This window comes from Pituophis catenifer, unplaced genomic scaffold, assembly GCF_029215685.1.
Source record: "Pituophis catenifer annectens isolate HBS135680 unplaced genomic scaffold, rPitCat1.0.hap2 SCAF_6, whole genome shotgun sequence".
NCBI lineage: Eukaryota > Metazoa > Chordata > Lepidosauria > Squamata > Colubridae > Pituophis > Pituophis catenifer.
Window position 1 is genome coordinate 66335048 of NW_027256886.1, and position 18927 is coordinate 66353974.

Sequence of the window (18927 nt, forward strand, 5' to 3'; positions counted from 1 at the left end):
GATCAGCTGTTGCGACCTTTTGACAAGCAAAGTCTCAATGGGGAAGCCAGATTCAGTAATTCATCTGATGGGGCACCTAGTTGGGGAAGGCTGCTTTAGATCCTAAGGAATCTCCACATTTCCTAGAAGCCACAAATCATCTTGATATTATGCAGTAAATATAATATGACCCGAGCTTCAACCTTCTGCAATTGGATCTGTTCTATTTTCTCCAGTGGATGAAGTACTTGGTTGTTTTAAAATACATCTTCTAGCAATCATACCAACAGTTGCTGGATGATCGGTCTAAAAGCTTTTTCTCTTGCCAGAGAGCAATTATTCATTTTCAAAAAATAAATCAAGATCTGATTAAACATTTTCCCCCATTAAGGGATGTACTCTGAAGTGTATTATGATAGTGCTATAAGATTACCTACAAGGATGCTTGGCCTGCGGATTTTTTTCAAGGCGCTTGTTGGGAATAGTTTCATATGGCTGATGTATTAAGATTGTGTGAGTCATTAGGATTTATGTGACTGATACTTTGAAAATGTTGTCCATGCATGTTAGTTCAGGAACAGGTCACAGACATGGGTTATTGTAGAAGAGAATGTTATTTCTAATTGGGGATTTTTCCTTTCCTCAGAAATGCCATAGAGAGGTTGGGAATATGTTATAATTTAAATCAATGTAATTTAATTCATAATTTAACATGAACGGACTAATTCCCCAAAAACGAGCAAATGGAGTCATTTAGAATTCCAAGCCTATCTTAGACTTAGACTTAGACTAACTTTATTGTCACTTTAAATGTACAGTAATCGGCATACATTAAAATGAAATTTTGTTGCATACAGCTCTCAAAAGGTCATCACCTCCAATATACATTACATAATCACTACATGACAAATAAATAAATAATCATGATAAATAAATAAATAAATAAATAAATAAATAAATAAATAAATCATGTACACATATATCCACATATATTATATGACACAGAGAAACAACACAGTCTAGTTTGGATGTGTACATGTACATGGCGAGAAAAACGAATCTTGCGAGTTTACCAGATGGCATAGGGAACAAAGCTGTTACAGAATCTGGTAGTCCTGCTAGAAATATTTTGAAACCTCCTCCCAGAGGGGAGCAACAGAAACAGACCGTGAAGTCGGTGTGTGGCAGTGGTGGGTTGCCACCGGTTCACCCTGGTTTGGGCAAACCGGTAGCAGCAGCAGCGGGAGGCTCCGCCCACCCGCCTGGATGTCATAAAATAAGATCTGTGCATGCACAGAAGCGGTTCGTGCGTGAGCAAAGTGAGTGCTCATGCACGAGCGAACCGGTAGCAAAAGTAAGTGAAAGCAAGTGACCCCTGGTGTGTGGGCTCTCTAACAATGCTTTGAGCTTTAAGTATATAGTGCTTATAAGCAGTATCCTGAATAACAGGAAGTTATTAGTTTTTAATGAAAACTAGCATGTTTTGTTTGGGACCAGTGGTTTATGAGACAATCTGGTTTCTGATTGTTATATGTATGGTAACACCCACTTTATATTTGGTGGACTCTGATTTTGGGTTTTTTTTATTGACATATTGCTGTGCAGAGCCATACAACATAATTTGTGTAGCCTTATGTGTTGTATAAATAAATAAATAAATAAATAAACCTGCAATTTTGTAGGGAGGAGAAGGTGGGTCAGAAGATCACCTGATCCATGAGCTCAACGTCGGGAGTGACTGAAAGTTAGAGTGGTTCTTTGGGTGGCATGGTGAGGAATACGGAGAGCCAGATTGTAGATATGGGCAAGTCAAGAACAAAAATAGAGAGTGAATTATTAAATTACAAGTCAATATGATTACTCTTCCACCATATTAAAGATGACGGTTTTGGAGACCTGGAGGCCATAGGCTATTCTGGGTTTGAGCATCTCTGCTGTCGAGCAGCAGCCTTCCAATCTACCAGCTTGCCATTTTGCTGGGGGAAGAGTGTGCAAAAGTGTCTCAGTTTCGTCTTCCACTACCTGGAATGGAAGCAAATAAATTAAACTAGTTCAGCTGATAAAATGTTGTAATAGTTTCCAGAGCCTATAGAAGAAGTCCCTTCTGTTACATCATTTCCATACCTGCCCCTGACATGCCCCAGTTTTTCTTGGTGTGTTCACTGCGACAGCAGAACTCTGCTTGGATAGGGCTGATTTCCCCATTTTTCCTAGATTTGGAACACCGAGAGGCATTAAATGGAGTTTATCACAGGATTGATGTGACATGTTTTGATTGTTTGCCACTCAAAATAGTAGGAAATTATGCCATTAATTTTGATCAATTATTGTCCAACAATGCCACAAAAAACTGCCATCCCCAAATAAACGTTTCTGCATACACAATTGCTAATTTAGTTCTTGCTACAACTCCAGCAAGGACATTCCTCCAGACCTTGTGCACTCACACACACACATACACACGCCATTTGTCACCGCCATAAAAATTCCTGACTCATCTTAACTTCTGGCTTAGAGATAGGAAATAGCATAAAGGCACACTTTAAAAAAACAACAACCCCACAACCCTTTTCTACGCAGAGATTAGAAAAGAGATGAAGAGGCATTGTAGCATCCCTTGTTTTCCTTCCTTCCTTCCTTACAGCTCAGTAGGAGAAGCTCACAAGGTTGTGAGTGCAGTGTTTGGTGTGCACTTTCCTCCCCCCTCCCTTTCTTTCTTTTAACCTATATTTGGATGTGAACTCCCAGCCTTGGAGCATTTGAAATAGACAAGGAATCTTTGGTCTCGTCACAAATGCTTCTCCAACTTGTCCCAAGGAAGCCTTTAATAACGGGGTCAGGTAGAGTTCAACGAACTACCAGCCCAGCAGTATTTCAGCTATGCTAGGTGCTCTCTTTCCCCTGATCTGGGCATCCCTCCCTTTCTGTTATTAAATGGGTCGTTTTTACAACATCAATAAAGAACTTTCCTATCCAATTGCCCCAGACAAAGGCTTGAAAGCCAGGTTTTAAAACTATGAAAACTTTGTGTTAGGTTCATGTTAGATTGTTTTTGCTGTGTCAAATACTCACTGGAGTTCAAAAGTTCAGATGAACCATGAACCTTGTCATTTCACAGCAGGTCGTTCTACAAATATAGCCCAAATATAGTGGGTGAGAGTGGGTGGGTGGGTGGGAGAAGAAAGATGGGCCACGTGCCTCGATATTTAGGGCGCCTTTCATTTGGTCTCTCCTGATACATATTTGTGTAACATTAACAATATGTTTGCATCAGGTTGCACAAAGACAGCAAGAATGCACCTTTTGAAAATCAAATAATTTCTCAATGGTTGGAAAGAGATGAAGTATTCAGAATGACACACATTCAATGGCGGGTCCTTAATGCCCAGCTAAACCCGGCTAATCTGCTTCATAAATTGTGAAGTCTTCTATGTCTTTACAGTCTCAGCAATAGTTTTTCTCCCGTCTGGGCATGATCAAATATCCAAACAAATAGGTCATGACTTTACAGATTGGTTTTTAAAGTTTGGATCCCTGCTGTCTTGCGATACGGTCTCTTCACCTGAATCCTTATGGAAGGACACATGGGGCTTCAAATCGGGAAGATCAAGGACATTCCTTCTCCATATTTTGAAGACAAAATAAAAAACAGAAACCTATGGAGAAAGTCACCGGGACTGGGACAATATGAAACTTGTTTAAAACTATCAAACCAAATATGCAACGATTTTAATACAAATCATGTGATCTCTTTTAAACAAAGACAAGATCCACTGAATCTTGTAGGGTTATAGTCTCTAAGAGAAATGTTTTATATAGACTAATCAGCCCAAACAACCAACTTCCAGGATAATCAATAGTTACAATGTCAGCTTCCTTCCCTCCACCTTTCAAGCCACATCTGTCAAATTGTTGTAGTACCTAGACTACTTATATATTAATTCCAGTCTCTTTGGAATACCATCAAAGAACACAGATAATTTTATAACCCCTCTGTTCATTTTCATAATGTCAATTTAAAATAAAGAAAAAAGCAATAAAATCTACACTTCCCTAACATGATTTCTCCTGAAAAAGGCAGTGCATCTTCTCCTAGCAGCATTCCACAAGTAAAATGGAGAATGCTTCAACTTTCTATATTCAACAGCAGATGGAAGCTGCAATACCCACAACGATCACTCCTAATGCAGTCATAATTATGATTTAACTCCCAAGCAGCTATTGCCTTTGAAGGAAGACCATATGGCCACCGCTCACATATAAAAGAGCCCAAAATGCTTCTTGATTCAGCTTTCCAAAAGTTGATATGAGAAAAATGTTTTCAAGAGGAAATGATGACTAGGATAACCTTACTAAAACATATATTTAAAATATAAAAGCTTGATTTCCTTAAGGAAGATCAATGGTGTATTTAGGACGGTGGCATCAAAGGTTTAGTCTTAAATGAAAAGGGTGAAGACTTAATGCCAGGCAGGATCTGATTCAATACAAGGAAACTTGCACTCAAGGTGCCTTTCTTAGATGAGTGATAAAATTGATTGAATTTTTATTTACTGGAAGAAGCCATGAAACAGAATTTTTTGTGCTTTCCAAGTTCTGGAATACCCTTAACAAGATCCTTTTGGGTATCTTGCCTAGCTACTTTTTAAAAGAAATATTTTGCAAGATGGATTACTGAGGGAGATTTAATTCTTGAATTGAAATGAATTCTGCACCTATGTTTTACTATCTGCTCGTTTTGTTGGGCTTTATTGAAAATTCTACTATTTGTCATTATACTTATGATCCTGTTTGGGATTTTTTTTTAAATTAAAGTTTGAATTAAATAAACTCTGTATGCTAATGACACCTTATTACTTTCTCTTCTGAGCCTTGCAAATGTGTTGGATTACAATTCTCATTATTTATAGCCAGCATGACAAATTATGAGTCTGATGCTTCAAGAAGATAAACAGTTAGGAAATATTACCTTTTATGGTTACAATTGATGAAGTTCCCATTTCTTTAATTAAACCATAGAAGAAATAGATTCTTATTAAAATTATCTTTCTTTTCCAATACAAAAGATGGATCACAGTGCACTATATAATGAAAAAGTGATGTAAATATACTACTGTCATCTTTACCATGTGTTCCCTTTTAAGATTTTGAATAATCTTTGCTATTTTTTCCTCATACTTGCCCTCTCTGTTCTGGTTTTTTTCTTCTAAACTGGGGTTCTACAATTTTGGTTCCACTCAACACTATTTCATACACTTCTTTCATTTTCTCTACACAGACAGTTTCAGAAGAAAGATATTCTAGTTACTCATTGGATTATATACATTCAGAATCGCTTTACTTACTGCCATGGATTTCTTGTTAACCATTACTCACTTTATTTGTGCTCTGCCTTTTCCAAGGATTTGGGAAATTCTTTGGGAATGTTTCTTTGATAGAAGAGTCTCAAGAAGAAGCAAAATGCTTCTGCGCATAATTTCTTTCATTTCTACTAAATGATGAGAAATCTATTATTTTAAAGTATTGGAATAGTCTTGTTTGACCTTTGCATTCAACAATCCATCACATCACAGTTCCAGGTTTCTTAGGAAGACTTTGTTAAGAGGACAATCATGCTGGCTTATGGCATTTAAAACCAGAAGGAATGATTGAATGTATGACTTTTAATAAAATTTGGTGGCCTGAAAAGATGCTAGCAAATTCTTTTTAATTTTTGGGAAGACTCCTGTCTGAACTAGACTGCAAGTGCCAGTTAGAGAAGACATGGCGCCTTTTCTCATTTTCTTTCAAGGATGCACTGACATGCTCGGGCCACCTTTTCTTCTGGCCAACATTTCTTGTTGCAAGATATTGCCTCCAACCACTTCCCAGACTATACTTGAGGCCCCCCTCATGACATTCTTAGCTATTGAAATATCCTTTCAAGAGATTTAAGACATGCTGTAAACAAATATCACCCTCCAGAATTGCTGGATTATAACTCCCTTAATAATCAATTCAAGTTGTACTGAGTTGTAGTTTATTATGAATAGAGGCTACAAGTTTAGGAGAAGTTGTATTAAACCTACTTTCACATTGGTCCTATCAGAGGAATTCTTACACCAGGGGTCTCCAATCCCAGGCCGGGGCCTGGTACCAATCCATGGCCTGTTAGGAACCAGGCTGCCCACTTGGAGGTGAGTGGCAGTCAAGTGAGTGAAATTTCCTCTTTATTTGCAGCCTTTCCCCAATGCTAGCATCCCTGCCTCAGCTCCACCTCAGATCATCAGGCATTTGATTCTCATAGGCGTGTGAACTCTACTGTAAACTGTGCATGCAAGGGATCTAGGTTGCATGTTCTACCTTCCCACTCCACTACCCAGTCTGTGGAAAAATTGTCTTCCACAAAATGGTGGCAAAAAGATTGGGGAGTGCAATCTTACATAGTGAGAAAATTCTGTATAGCACTGCTTAGACTCTCTCTCTCTCTCTCTCTCTGTGTGTGTGTGTGTGTGTGTGTGTGTGTGTGTGTGTGAGAGAGAGAGAGAGAGAGAGAGAGAGAGAGAGAGAGAGAGAGAGAGACAGAGAGACAGAGAGACAGAGAGACAGACAGAGACAGAGAGAGTTTTGAATATTTTCCTCATGTTTAAAAAATCTTACGGTGTGATAGAAGTTATTTATTAATTATGTTAATTTAGCATATTAAACAAATTAGACTCTCCCCTGATAATACTGGACTACATTGCTACACGCAAGGGTTTTTTATGAAACAACATTACAAACATAGCAGAATCTTTCAGGAACACAACCAGCTGCTTGAAACAACCCAGTACACACTTCTACCATCTTATTCTTTATCATCTATCAATCAGCTCAATCGGGCACTTTTTATTCCACGTATGAATGAGGGGAGGTCTTCTCTTGACTTAATGGCTTGGGAAAGTCCTAGGAGAAAGGCTAGCCCTCCTTGATTTAAAGGAAGGAAAAGGTGAAAGATGCTATAAAATAAAATTCACAATAGATAGCGTCTGCGCCATGGAAGGAATCAGCAGCTAAGAGGCAGATTGCTGACTGAATAAAATGTAGCTATTGGATTCTGGGACTTTCTTTGTCCGAAAGGCAATGCTGCTGCTTGGTTTTAAATATTTATTTTCGTTCAAATGCCAAACCAAAACCCTTTGCCATTCCAAGTGGAATGCTATAAAGTCTTATGCTCAGGATTTGCAGCTTAGGCATTATTTCCTGTTTTTTTAGTTCTTTGACATTCAATGGATCACTGATTTTTGCCAATAGAGAGAGGGCTAATCACATCTCCTGGAAATGAAATGGTGAGTTTTTGGCTGCTCCATTTTTGAAATCAAAGACAGCCGAAGGGATTTACATCCCTCTTGCATTTGTTTGAGATTAAAAAAAGAAAAGAAAAAGAAACTTTTGCTTCAGAACAACTATAAATCAATTATAAACGAATGCCTAGGGGCATTGTAAAGTTCAGTTAATGCTGCTCTTTGTATCTTTATTGTTTTCTGTTTATATATGAAGTGAGACATGATATTATAACATAGAGTTACATTTTGGCTTTAAAAAAAATCGCAAGCATGAGTGAAATCTTTTTTTCTCTATGGCACTTCAGTTTATATTATAGAGCCCTAACATGCAAGTTTATTAACCATTGAAGGATCCTCTATTAGCATCAGGGGCTAAGAGAAAAGGAGTTTTGACAGAAGGAAAAGGACATGTCTCCTGTGAATAGACCCCCCTGATCTCACACATAACACTGTCATCATTATTAAATCATGTACAGAGAGACTAATGACATATTTTAAGACAATGTAATACATAACAGATTTGCAATCATGGCTGATAAAAGGATAGCAACATATTGCTGAGAATTCTGCTTTTGTATAATGTTGGTAGTCATAGGGTTTTGGGCAGGTTATTAAACGAGATTCCAAATTTTAGGCAAAACTAATATATCCTGTTTTGGTATTTTTTTTTTCTAGAATTACAGGTAGTCCTTGACTTACAACAGTTCATTTAGCAACAGTTCAAAGTTAGAATGACACTGAAAAAAATGACTTATGACTGTTTTTTATACCTACGAGCGCATTCCCATGGTCATGTAATCAGAATTTGGATCAGGGGTGGGATTCTACCAGTTTGGGCGAACTAGTAGCTCCGACGATCAGCTGGGAGTGAATCAGTTCGCTCCGACGATCAGGTGGGCCTGCCCACCCTCCCCTGCACTTTACTGACCTATATCTTCTCAGCTGATTCGCACGGCAGAGCAGATTGCCGCGCCTCAGCTGTGTTACTCCCCAGCAGTAACGCAGAAGGTAAATTTTTGTAAAACTGCGCTCGCGCGCACAGCATGCATCAGGTGCGTGCGCGTGCGATCACCGAACCGGTTGTTAAACTGGCAGGATCCCACCACTGATTTGGATGCTTGGCAACTAGTTCATATTTATGACGATTGCAGTGTCCCAGAATCATGTGATCGCCTTTTGCAACCTTCTGACAAGCAAAGCGATCTTCACTTAACATTCACTTAACAACTGTCTCAATTAGCAACAGAAATTTTGAACTCAGTTGTGCTCAGTGGTGGGTTGCTCCCGGTTCACACCGGTTCGCAAGAACCGGTAGTAAAATTTTTTAGTAGTTCAGAGAACTGTTAATAACATTGGCTGGCCACGCCCCCGAACCAGTCCCCGGCCCGGTCGCCGCTCGCTTACCCCGCCCACCTCATCAGAGGCTTTTTTTTACTTTTAAAAGCATTTTTTCTACAACCTCTTCGGCTGAAAAAAATGCTTTTAAAAGTTTTTTAAAAAGCCTCTGATGATTGTGCGGTTCAGCTGGGATCTCAGAGGCTTCTGAAAGCATTTTTTTCTGCAACCTCTTAAGGTTGTAGAAAAAATGCTTTTAAAAGTAAAAAAAAAAAAGTTGGCCACGCCCACCCAGTTACATTACTCCCCACAAGCCACACCCACAAAATAAGCCACGCCCACAGAACCGGTAGTAAAAAAAATTAGAACCCACCCCTGGTTGTGCTCATAAGTCATATACCAAGTCTCTCCTCAGCAACCATTTCAACACTTTCAATTGTAAAAATTCTTGCAAATCCCACCATATGCACAATTCACATTGAATCCTGAAATGTTCCTGGTTTTATTTGCAGCTATCAATTTCAGTAAAGTAACTTTTTGACTAATCCTTGCATTGATGACCTTCATAGGTCTGTAAAGCAAACAAAAACAAAACAAAACAAAACAAAACCAAACCAAACAAAACAAAACAAAACAAAACAAAACCCTGAAGCTAAATCATAAACAGAGTTAGTGGCAGAATTGCTGGTCACTGAAGAACTGAAGAAGCTTCTTGGATGAGAAGCGAAACATCTTCAAGTTGCCTTTTGGAAAAGCATTTTTGGGACAACCATGACCTGGATGACTGAGAATTTCTATAGACAATTCTTCCCTCTCGCATAATTTTCCTCAACTCAGTTTAACCACAGCCAAGGTTTCAATTGTTTGTTACTAGTTGTAATAAAGGTTGTTTCTATCTAGAACTTGCCACTAGCAAACAGTAAAGGGAAGGAAAAATATAAAGAAACAGACCTATCAGAATAGTAAGATAGCTATTTATTTAATTTATTTTTATTAATCAAATTTATTGGCTGCCCATCTTACCGCAGAGTAACTCTGGGAGACTACAGTATATCATATCATAGAACTATATTTTATGAATTATTACCACTAACTACTAAATAGCATTTTGAGCCAGTTTGATGTAGTGGTTAAGGTATTACCCTAGAAACCAGGAGACTGTGAGTTCTAGTCCTCTCTTAGGCCTGAAAGCTGTCTGGCTGACTTTGGACCAGCTCACTTCAAAGGATTATTGTGGGGAAAATAGGAAGAGGAAGAAGAATTATGTATGTTTGCTTATGTTTACTTATAAAGTAGTAAAGCAGGATCAAAATCAAATAAATAAATGGCAATTCCAGTTTCCCTTCTCTCATTGGATCTACACATCTCAGCCCTATGGCTGAAATGGAATTCCATCATGGAGACAGTGGCATTTACTCCCTGTGAAGTATGGATATACTTATTTGCTATCCAGTACAAGATTTGAGATATCATGGTGTTCAGTTTGCAATGAAGATTTAGAGAATGTTACGTTTAATCACAGCCCAATATATGTCATCATCTTTTCCTCCCATTCTTGATCTCTGGTGATGGGTATGCCTTGCTTACATCTAAAATAGAGTTCTGCAGAACTTAAAACGCTGGCTTCCAGAAGCTTCAGGAATCACTGAGCCTATGAAAGAGACCACTTTTAATAAGTATAGAGTATTTCTTGTCCTCTGTTGGTTTTTCAGTTCAACTTGTTACCACAGAAGACCCTAAGCCCCTCCCCTCCACTTTCTTTGCGTAAACTGGCACAAATCCTCAAACAAGTAGCAAATTATTTAAGATAAGCATCTCCTCTTGTAAGCAGCTGCCAGAATAGAAGCAAAAATAAACTGGTGAAAGGAAGCTGCCCAGTTCATGAAGAGGGCAGCTGGAATATAATGCAGGGAGCCCATGACACTTCTGGATACACAGGCTGAAAGCCTTCCACTGGCTGGACCTCTACAAATCTCCCCGTAATTCATGAAGGAGAAACTGCTCCTTGCTACATTTCACTCCTGTTTTAACACCCTTCCTTTGTTTTTACCTTCCATACTGGATGGGTTCACTCCTATGTCAAGAGAATTCAAGGGAACTCGGCTTTCATTCTTGATAGAGAAGGCCTCTGTTTGGCTCAAAAGTAGACGATTCAACAAATGCTTTTACTGTAAGCAGTTTAATGGTCTGTGGAATTCGCCAGGGCTTGGGGTCAAAACCGGGAGAGAGAGAGAGAGAGAGAGAGGAAAAAAGAGAGGGAGAGAGAGAGAGCGAGGGAGGGAGAGGTGAGTAAATACTGTGCAATAAAACTGTACAACTGCTCACCTACAAGTGAGAGAAAGACAAGAGAGAGAGAGAGGGAGGGAGGGAGAGAATGCACAGCAAAGTTCTCTGTGAATGTATTTTAAAAGAAAGAGCTAAACTAGAAAAGATCAGAACATCTTTGAATCCTGATTGCAGCAAATTATAAAGTAACAGTTTGTGGGGGGTGAGAGATGCTTTTTGGGCTGCTTTTCCAGAGTAATTTAGCCTTGAATCAGGAATAATTCTCTGCACTCTAGACACAGAAGCTACTTTGAAAGCTCTTCGCCAAGAGATTGATTGGTTCAAATCTCTAATCTGAGCTTTTGGTCCACAGGTGGCTGCTGCATTCAATGGGGAACGAGGATGGAGTGAGAAAGAGACAAGAAAGGGCTGGTAAGGAAAGAAGTGAATCCTCTGAGTCCACTTTTAATCCTCTGAACCCATCTACTCTTGGTCAAAGGCCTACTTGACGATATAAAGATGTGGAATAAAAATTAAATGTCTGATGTATGACTGGTGATTCTCAACATAAACTTAATTTGCCTCTGCAGGATCCAATCTGGGTTGGTCACTGGGACCAGAGATTTTGTTTTCCAAGCTTTCTATGCTAGAAACCATCCTTGGAAGTCCGAAAGCTCGGAAGACAAAACCTCTGGTCCTGGTGACTGATCCAGATTGGATTCTGCAACAATATCCTGAAACACGTATATTCTCCGTGATTTATTAACCTGCCTCGGCAATATTTTGGTCTAATGGATGTATGAATATACTGTTTATAATTCATGCTTCCATTATGTGTATCTCCCTAACTATTTCGGTGACTACACGAAGCTTTAAATTGTCCCATTCATTTCCAGTATTCCTATGGATTGAAATACTGGAAAATTCTGTTGGTATTCATGCTTCTAAATGCGCACTGATTTCAAGATAATCATGTGATCTACTCTGCCAATTTTATTTTGGATTTGTTACTGTGGAATGCTAAGTTAGATAATATTTATTTTTTTCTAGTATTAATTCCTGGAGATTGGCTGGACAAAACCCTGCAGTTTTCTTGGCAAGGTTTTCATCAGTAGTTTACCCTTGCTTCTTTTCCAGGCCTGAGAGAGAATGACTGACCTAAAGTCACCTCCATGCCAGGGGTGGTATTCACTTACCTTCACTACCGGTTTGCAAATGGGACCGCGCACGTGCCACCTCCGTGCATGCGCAGGACCTTCTGCGCATGCGCAGAGCGTCAAAAATGGGACATGATGACATCCGAGTGGGTGGGCGGAGCCTCCCACAGTCACCGCAACTGGTTCCCCCCCGAACCAGATAGAACCGGCTGAATACCATCACTGCTCCATGCCCAAGGCAGGACTAGAACTCCCAGTCTCCTGATTTCTACCCTTGGACATTAAGCATTGCACCAAACTGGGTTTTTTGTGTATGAGTAGCTCAGATTTAAAATAAAGATTTCAACGAATGAAGCACATTAAATATTTTCTATCACATCAAAAAATATTGCTAGCCGTGAAATTTCTTACTGTACATTGTCTTGTATGTGAACCAGAGGTGGGTTCTACTTATCTTTACTACCGATTCGCAACGGGGTCGCATGCGCAGAAGCATTCTGATAATGTTGGGGTCAGTGGGCGGAGCCTCCCGCTGGTTTTACTACCGGTTCTATAGAACCAGTGCGAACCGAGGGCAACCCACCACTGATGTGAACTAGGTAGATGGGATTCCTCTGAAAACAAATGGATGACTTGCAATGGATTAGCCAGCATTTCTGGCATCAAACTATAGTCTCTCTGAAATAAACAAGGAGAGAACTCATGATTGTGAATATAAAAAGGCTGAAAGGCCAGTTTGGGGGTGAAAGAAATCCCTGGACCAACCATATATTGAGAACTAGTGAGTTCTGGAATCTAATAAATCAAAAATATAAAGCAAAGTAGGCATCAAGAAAGTCTGCATTTGTCGGCATTGTACATTTTCTTAAGCAATTATATCCTACCCTTCCATCAATAGTTTTTTCCTCTGCTATTTTTACCTGTGAAACTATACAGTAATTATAAGTATCACTTTTATAAGCGATTTGCATACCTGCTCCCAACTCAACCTTGGTGGTTAATTTTTCTCCTTTTCTCACAATTTGATAGTCAGAGGAACGTTGAAGAAGGTAAAATGATGCTATCTGGGATATAATAAGCCGCTTTTAAGAATTCTAAGATAAAACATCCCACTGACTATTAATTTTATGGAGAATTCTTTTTTAAAAAAGTTTTTTATTAGTAGTTCAAAATTAAACACATTGGACATAGATATGACATCACTGGTCCAAAGCATCTTCCAACACTTTAAACTAATACATAATATACTAATAATAATATAATATATTCCTTACACCTTATCCATTATTTAAACATAGTATAATAATAGTAATTTATACCTTTTTACTATTAATTTTATGGAGAATTCTGAGGATGTTTTCCCTATAAAAATGCCAGGAGCTTTTCATTATCTTTAAAACTTCTCAGATGCTTTGTCTTCAAAAGAATTTCCATGTTTAAATCTCACATCAGATCAGTCGACATTGTAGGCATACACGATGATATACTGGGCACATAATGCTGTCATCTAGATCTCACGACTGCTAGGACTTCATTGTACCTTCGTGCCAGAGATGTTTCATCTTTGGAAGGAAAACTGTTTCAAGACAGCAAAGGTTTTTTCAGCAACCATGAAGTGCTAGAAGTGTTAGAATGTGCCATCTAGGTTGTCCTTGGTGAACTGTTGGCTTCATTTCGCTGTTGGCTTTCCCTTTGTTACTTTTTGTAAGGATTTTACATTTTTATGTTATTTTTACTTGCAAAGGGAGTCACTCAGATGGTGAGATGAATGGTGTCTAAATTTGATTAATAAATACAATTTTTTAAAAAATGCAGAATGTAAGAGTAAGTCAAGCTGAGAAATTTGATGCAATGGTAATTTCAACCTGGTGAATCCAGAAACGCAAGGAAATGTTGGCAATTTTATTTTTCCTTTTGCAAAGGGGGAAGGGAATTGGAAGCAAGACACAAACTGCAAGGAGCAGAATAAGATACTGGCTTTTCTGGCCAGTAAACGAATGCGGATTGGTTGACATCTTTCTCTGCTCAGTTATTGGTTAGAAAGGATAAATCCTGAAAGGCTGGCAAACTTCAACAGCTTACAAGCCCCGGCTCATAACGGCAGCACTGCATGTAGTAAAATTGGCTCCAGTTTCGAGTTTCTTTTAAACTGAAATTTGAAAGATTGGGAGATGGAAAAGTACTCATGTGGTAGCTTTCTTGTAAAGAGTCATAAACATAATTTAAAACTTCACTGATCGTTGTCTGTTTGCTTTTAAAAGGTTCTTGTTACAAAACAGATTACATTTTACACACTCTACAAATGTAGCCAAAGGATAAACTATTAAGTAATCACTCAGTAATGGTATTTTCCTATTCCATGAAATCATAAGGAAGCTTACTGACTTGTATCTTAGTGTATTACCATCATTATTCTCATCTTCCCTATTACCTCTCTCCTTATCTTATGACTATAACTTTGTTGCTTATCACTATTGTTGTATGTACATTGAGAGCTTACGCACCGGAAACAAATTCCTTGTGTGTTTAATCACACTTGGCCAATAAAGAATTCTATTCTATTCTTCCAGGTCCCCTCCCACAAGGGAGTTGAGGTACTGTGGGTTTGCCTTTTCTGTTGAAAGGACATTGATGGGTTGTCCTTTTCAGAGAGATTTATCAGATGTTCACCTTAGCAATAGTTTGGCACTAGGTGAAAAGCCTTTTTTTTTTCCAGTATTTTTAATTATATTCTTAATTCATGCTTGATAGTTTTAGATTTTGATGTCTACCTTGAGCTTTCTAGTTTGTATAGTATCTTTATTTTGTACTTTATTTGATTTTATGGCATATGTTTGACCTCGTTTTTTTTTCTTTTTGGTTGTGTTGCAAACCAGTCAAGGAGCTTCAGGAATTGGATGGTTTAATTTTTTTAAAAGGTAATAATTGATTATACCATCTTGTGACTATAAAGGTAGAGTATCAGGTTGAAGTGGAGTAATACTAAGGCAAGAAGAATTCACTAACTGTGGATTATTATAAGATTTTTCAGCAAGGTTTAAAGATTGTGTTTTGAATATATTAATATTTACATTTAAAAAAAGAGAGGTTTAGTTGAAGATCAAGCTAAAAGTTGGCATCAAGAATCAATAACATTAAAATATCAACACAAGATCAATACATGTATCAATACATAGATGCAACATCATCAGTTGGGTTTATTGAATTCAATGGGCCAAGTAATCCTGAATCACTCAACGGCCAACAACAGAGTGTTGGATCCAACACATTAGCCTCAACAACGGAGTGGAGTACAAAAGTGAAATATACACATCAGGAAAATATTTACACTCTCTAGATATCTCCTTTTGCTTCCTGTCTTCTCAGAAGAACAGGTCCATCTAGTGAACCATTTCAGTGTAGTTGTGAGCAATGAGTGTCTGAACTTAATTGGACAGAAACTAAGACAACAGCATTATATGAAACCTTTGAAAACACTGTTGATCTCAGGCTCCGGAAGGCTTTCTCAGGGATATCAATTTTCCCTGTATAGCTGGAATTCTGATTATATTTCTTTCATAGTGGCTCTATCACTACCACACCACATAGCAAACAGCTGTCCAGTCTTTCCTGCATGTCAGCTGTTTATTTGTAGGACTTGTTTATACTTTTTAAAATACTACAAGTACTACCTGGGCTTTTAGTTACTGTAAATGAAAGCCCAGTGAGCTCACACAAATACAGTACTGTGGTGCAAATATGATAAATGTGAATATTCTTTGTAGAAGAATCTACAATCAGGTTGAAATTATCACTCACAGGAAGAGGAAGAAGAAGCCATTGTTCACCCAGTTGTCCTCCTTCAGACTTTTATCTGCAGAATTTGTGTGAGTTCTTGGAACTATATTTGGAAGAGTTTAGAGCAGTGTTTCTCAACGCAACATGCTGGATAGGAATTCTGGGTGCTGAAATCCACTCACCTTAAAGTTGAGAAGCACTAGTTTAGAGGCTGCAGTAAGGACATTAAAAAAAAAATCAAGAGAATTTCCCTTGGCTTGTGACATTTTTGAACAGAATTGTACCTCTAGTAAACCTGCGGGAAAAACATCCACCCTGTTATATAGGAGCATGATTAAGTTAATACCTTCCAGATAAATAGGATTCAATTCATAGGCTGGTTCAACTCTGGGAGCTAAAATCCAACCTATCTGAATGGCATTAGATTGGAGGAATAATTTAATTTCCTTTTAGAGTATCAATAGAAAACCCATGGAGGAGTCCCATATATCTAATTCATCTCATTCCTTTTATGCATTTACTCTTTGGGGTACAGACACATGTCCCAAGTGAATATCATGATTTCATCATGTTTGGGTATCTGACTGGGGGAGTTGATTTTGATTTATCGGCCAGCAAACAGATGCTAGTATATTTATTACTTTTATATCTATGCAGTCAAGATATGCATGGAGCCTGGGAAGATTGGAAGAGCTTGCCTGAGGAGCCAAGTCATGCACAACAAAAGGAAGGGGTGATGTCAGCGAAGAAAGAATCCGGAGAAGATGACAAGACACTCAGAGTAGCACAAAAAAGAAGCATATGTCTTAGAAATTGCGTAACTAGACAAAGGCTGGAGTCGTATCTGGTCTTACCTGGGAACAAATTCTATCTTACTCAGAACAATTTACTTCTGAGTAAACTTCATAGTTGTAATATTGACATGTTGCATGTACGTGCCATTTAGACTGAAGATAACTTTTCCCTAGACAATGTCACAGAACATTGCCATTCACTGAAATAAGATAAACTGATCCATGGCATTAAGGGATTCTTTCTAATGAATAAATCAGCATTTAATATTAATAAGTGACACAACATTTACAAGGTAATTCTCAGATCCTTTATCCTGGCATAGTAATAATGTAGTGTAATTGCCATTCTAGCTACCCCTAGCATCAATGTTAATTTTACCCTCAGAGACCTAAAATATAACTATTTTTCTGACTACTACCTCAGTGTCTCCCAAAACCATCTGTACATAACAATTCCCAGAATGACTATGATCAACTATGTCCTCTTTTCACAATGACAATGGGCAATCCCCAGATGGAGCCTCTCTACATAGACCAAATTGGATGCTCATCCTCGACACAAATGAATTCTAAATGCACCTATATCAAAGGGGATAGTGATCCCTCTTTCTCACTGTGATGAATTTCTAATCATGGTAAACAGGCCAATATAGTTTAGTAAAACTACAGATTATATATGCTGCAAAGAAAGAGGGATTAATGAGATATTTGTAGTAGGCTGGTGCTATTTTGAGATGCCATCTCAGGCCTGTCTATTTGGTTATAATTTATTTATTTATTTATTTATTTATTTATTTATTTATTTATTTATTTATTTATTTATTTATTTATTTATTTATTTATTTATTTATTATATTTGTATACCGCCCTTCTCCTGAAGGACTCAGGGCGGTGAACAGCCAAGATCAAATACATAAATATAAAAATTAAAAACAATTTTAAACCAGATTAAATACTTTGGCCCATAATTAAAACATCCCATTAAAATCCAATTTAAAATTTAAAACCGTTAAAATTAGGCTAGCCCGGCTTGCTGGAATAACAAAGTCTTCAGGGCACGGCGGAAGATGCGCAAGTCCGGGATCCTCCGTACCTCCAGGGGCAGCTCGTTCCAAAGGGCGGGAACCCCCACTGAGAAGGCTCTCCCCCGCGGGGTCACCAGTCGACATTGTCTGACTGACAGCACCCCAAGGAGCCCCTCCCTGTGGGGGCATACTGGCTAGTGGGAGGCTGTCAGCAGCAGAAGGCAGTCCCGTAAGTATCCAGGTCCTAAGCCATGGAGCGCTTTAAAGATGTTAATCAACACCTTGAATTGCACCCGGAAGACCACTGGGAGCCAATGCAGCTCGCGCAGGAGAGGAGTTACATGGGAGCGCCCCGCCGCTCCCATAATCACCCATGTGGCCGCAAAGATTAAGCTTTTGCCTTAGCACTACAATGTATATGTGGATCAGTGGTGGAATTCAAATTTTTTTACTACTGGTTCTGTGGGCGTGGCTTGGTGGGCGTGGCAGGGAAAGGATACTGTAAAATTTCCATTCCACCCCACTCCAGGGGAAGGTTACTGCAAAATTCCCATTTCCTCCCGATCAGCTGGGACTCAGGAGGCAGAGAATAGATGGGGGCGGGGCCAGTCAGAGGTGGTATTTACTGGTTCTCCAAACTACTCAAAATTTCTGCTACCGGTTCTCCAGAACTGGTCAGAATCTGCTGAAACCCACCTCTGATGTGGATTATTGCATGCAACAATATAGTTCATTCCAACTTATCATATTTAAGGATAATTTAGCCTACAGAGAAAGCAATGCTAAGAAATAAAGTTCTCTCAGAATTTTAAATGACTTGCCCGTCTTAAGAAATATTCCACAGTCAAAATAATATAACATATTTTCTCTCAACCCTTTCCCAATGTCTAACATGAAAGAATTGTATTAATTAGTACTTGTCCACTGTATATGCTTAAGGATTCAGAGCTCGCAAGCCAGCTCCTTTGAGGGTCATTTAAACATTGCTTCACTCTTCGGGATTCAAGAACGACTGTCATTTTGTCAAATGAGTGTACCGGAGTGGTTTTCCTCTAGTCGGATTTCATCCCGATGTTGATTATTGTTTATATCGAGCTAGGCGACATCTGAATAGTAAAAAGGAGGAAGTTTTACCCCAGGATTTGAGGTCATTTTGTAATGAACCGTGGTTTCAATTGCAAGAACAGCTGCTTCTTTTATAAGCAAAAAGGGTCATTTACAGTTCAGGGTAACACAGTAATAATTTAACAAGGAAGTGCCTGTGCATTTCATATACATATATATGCTCTTA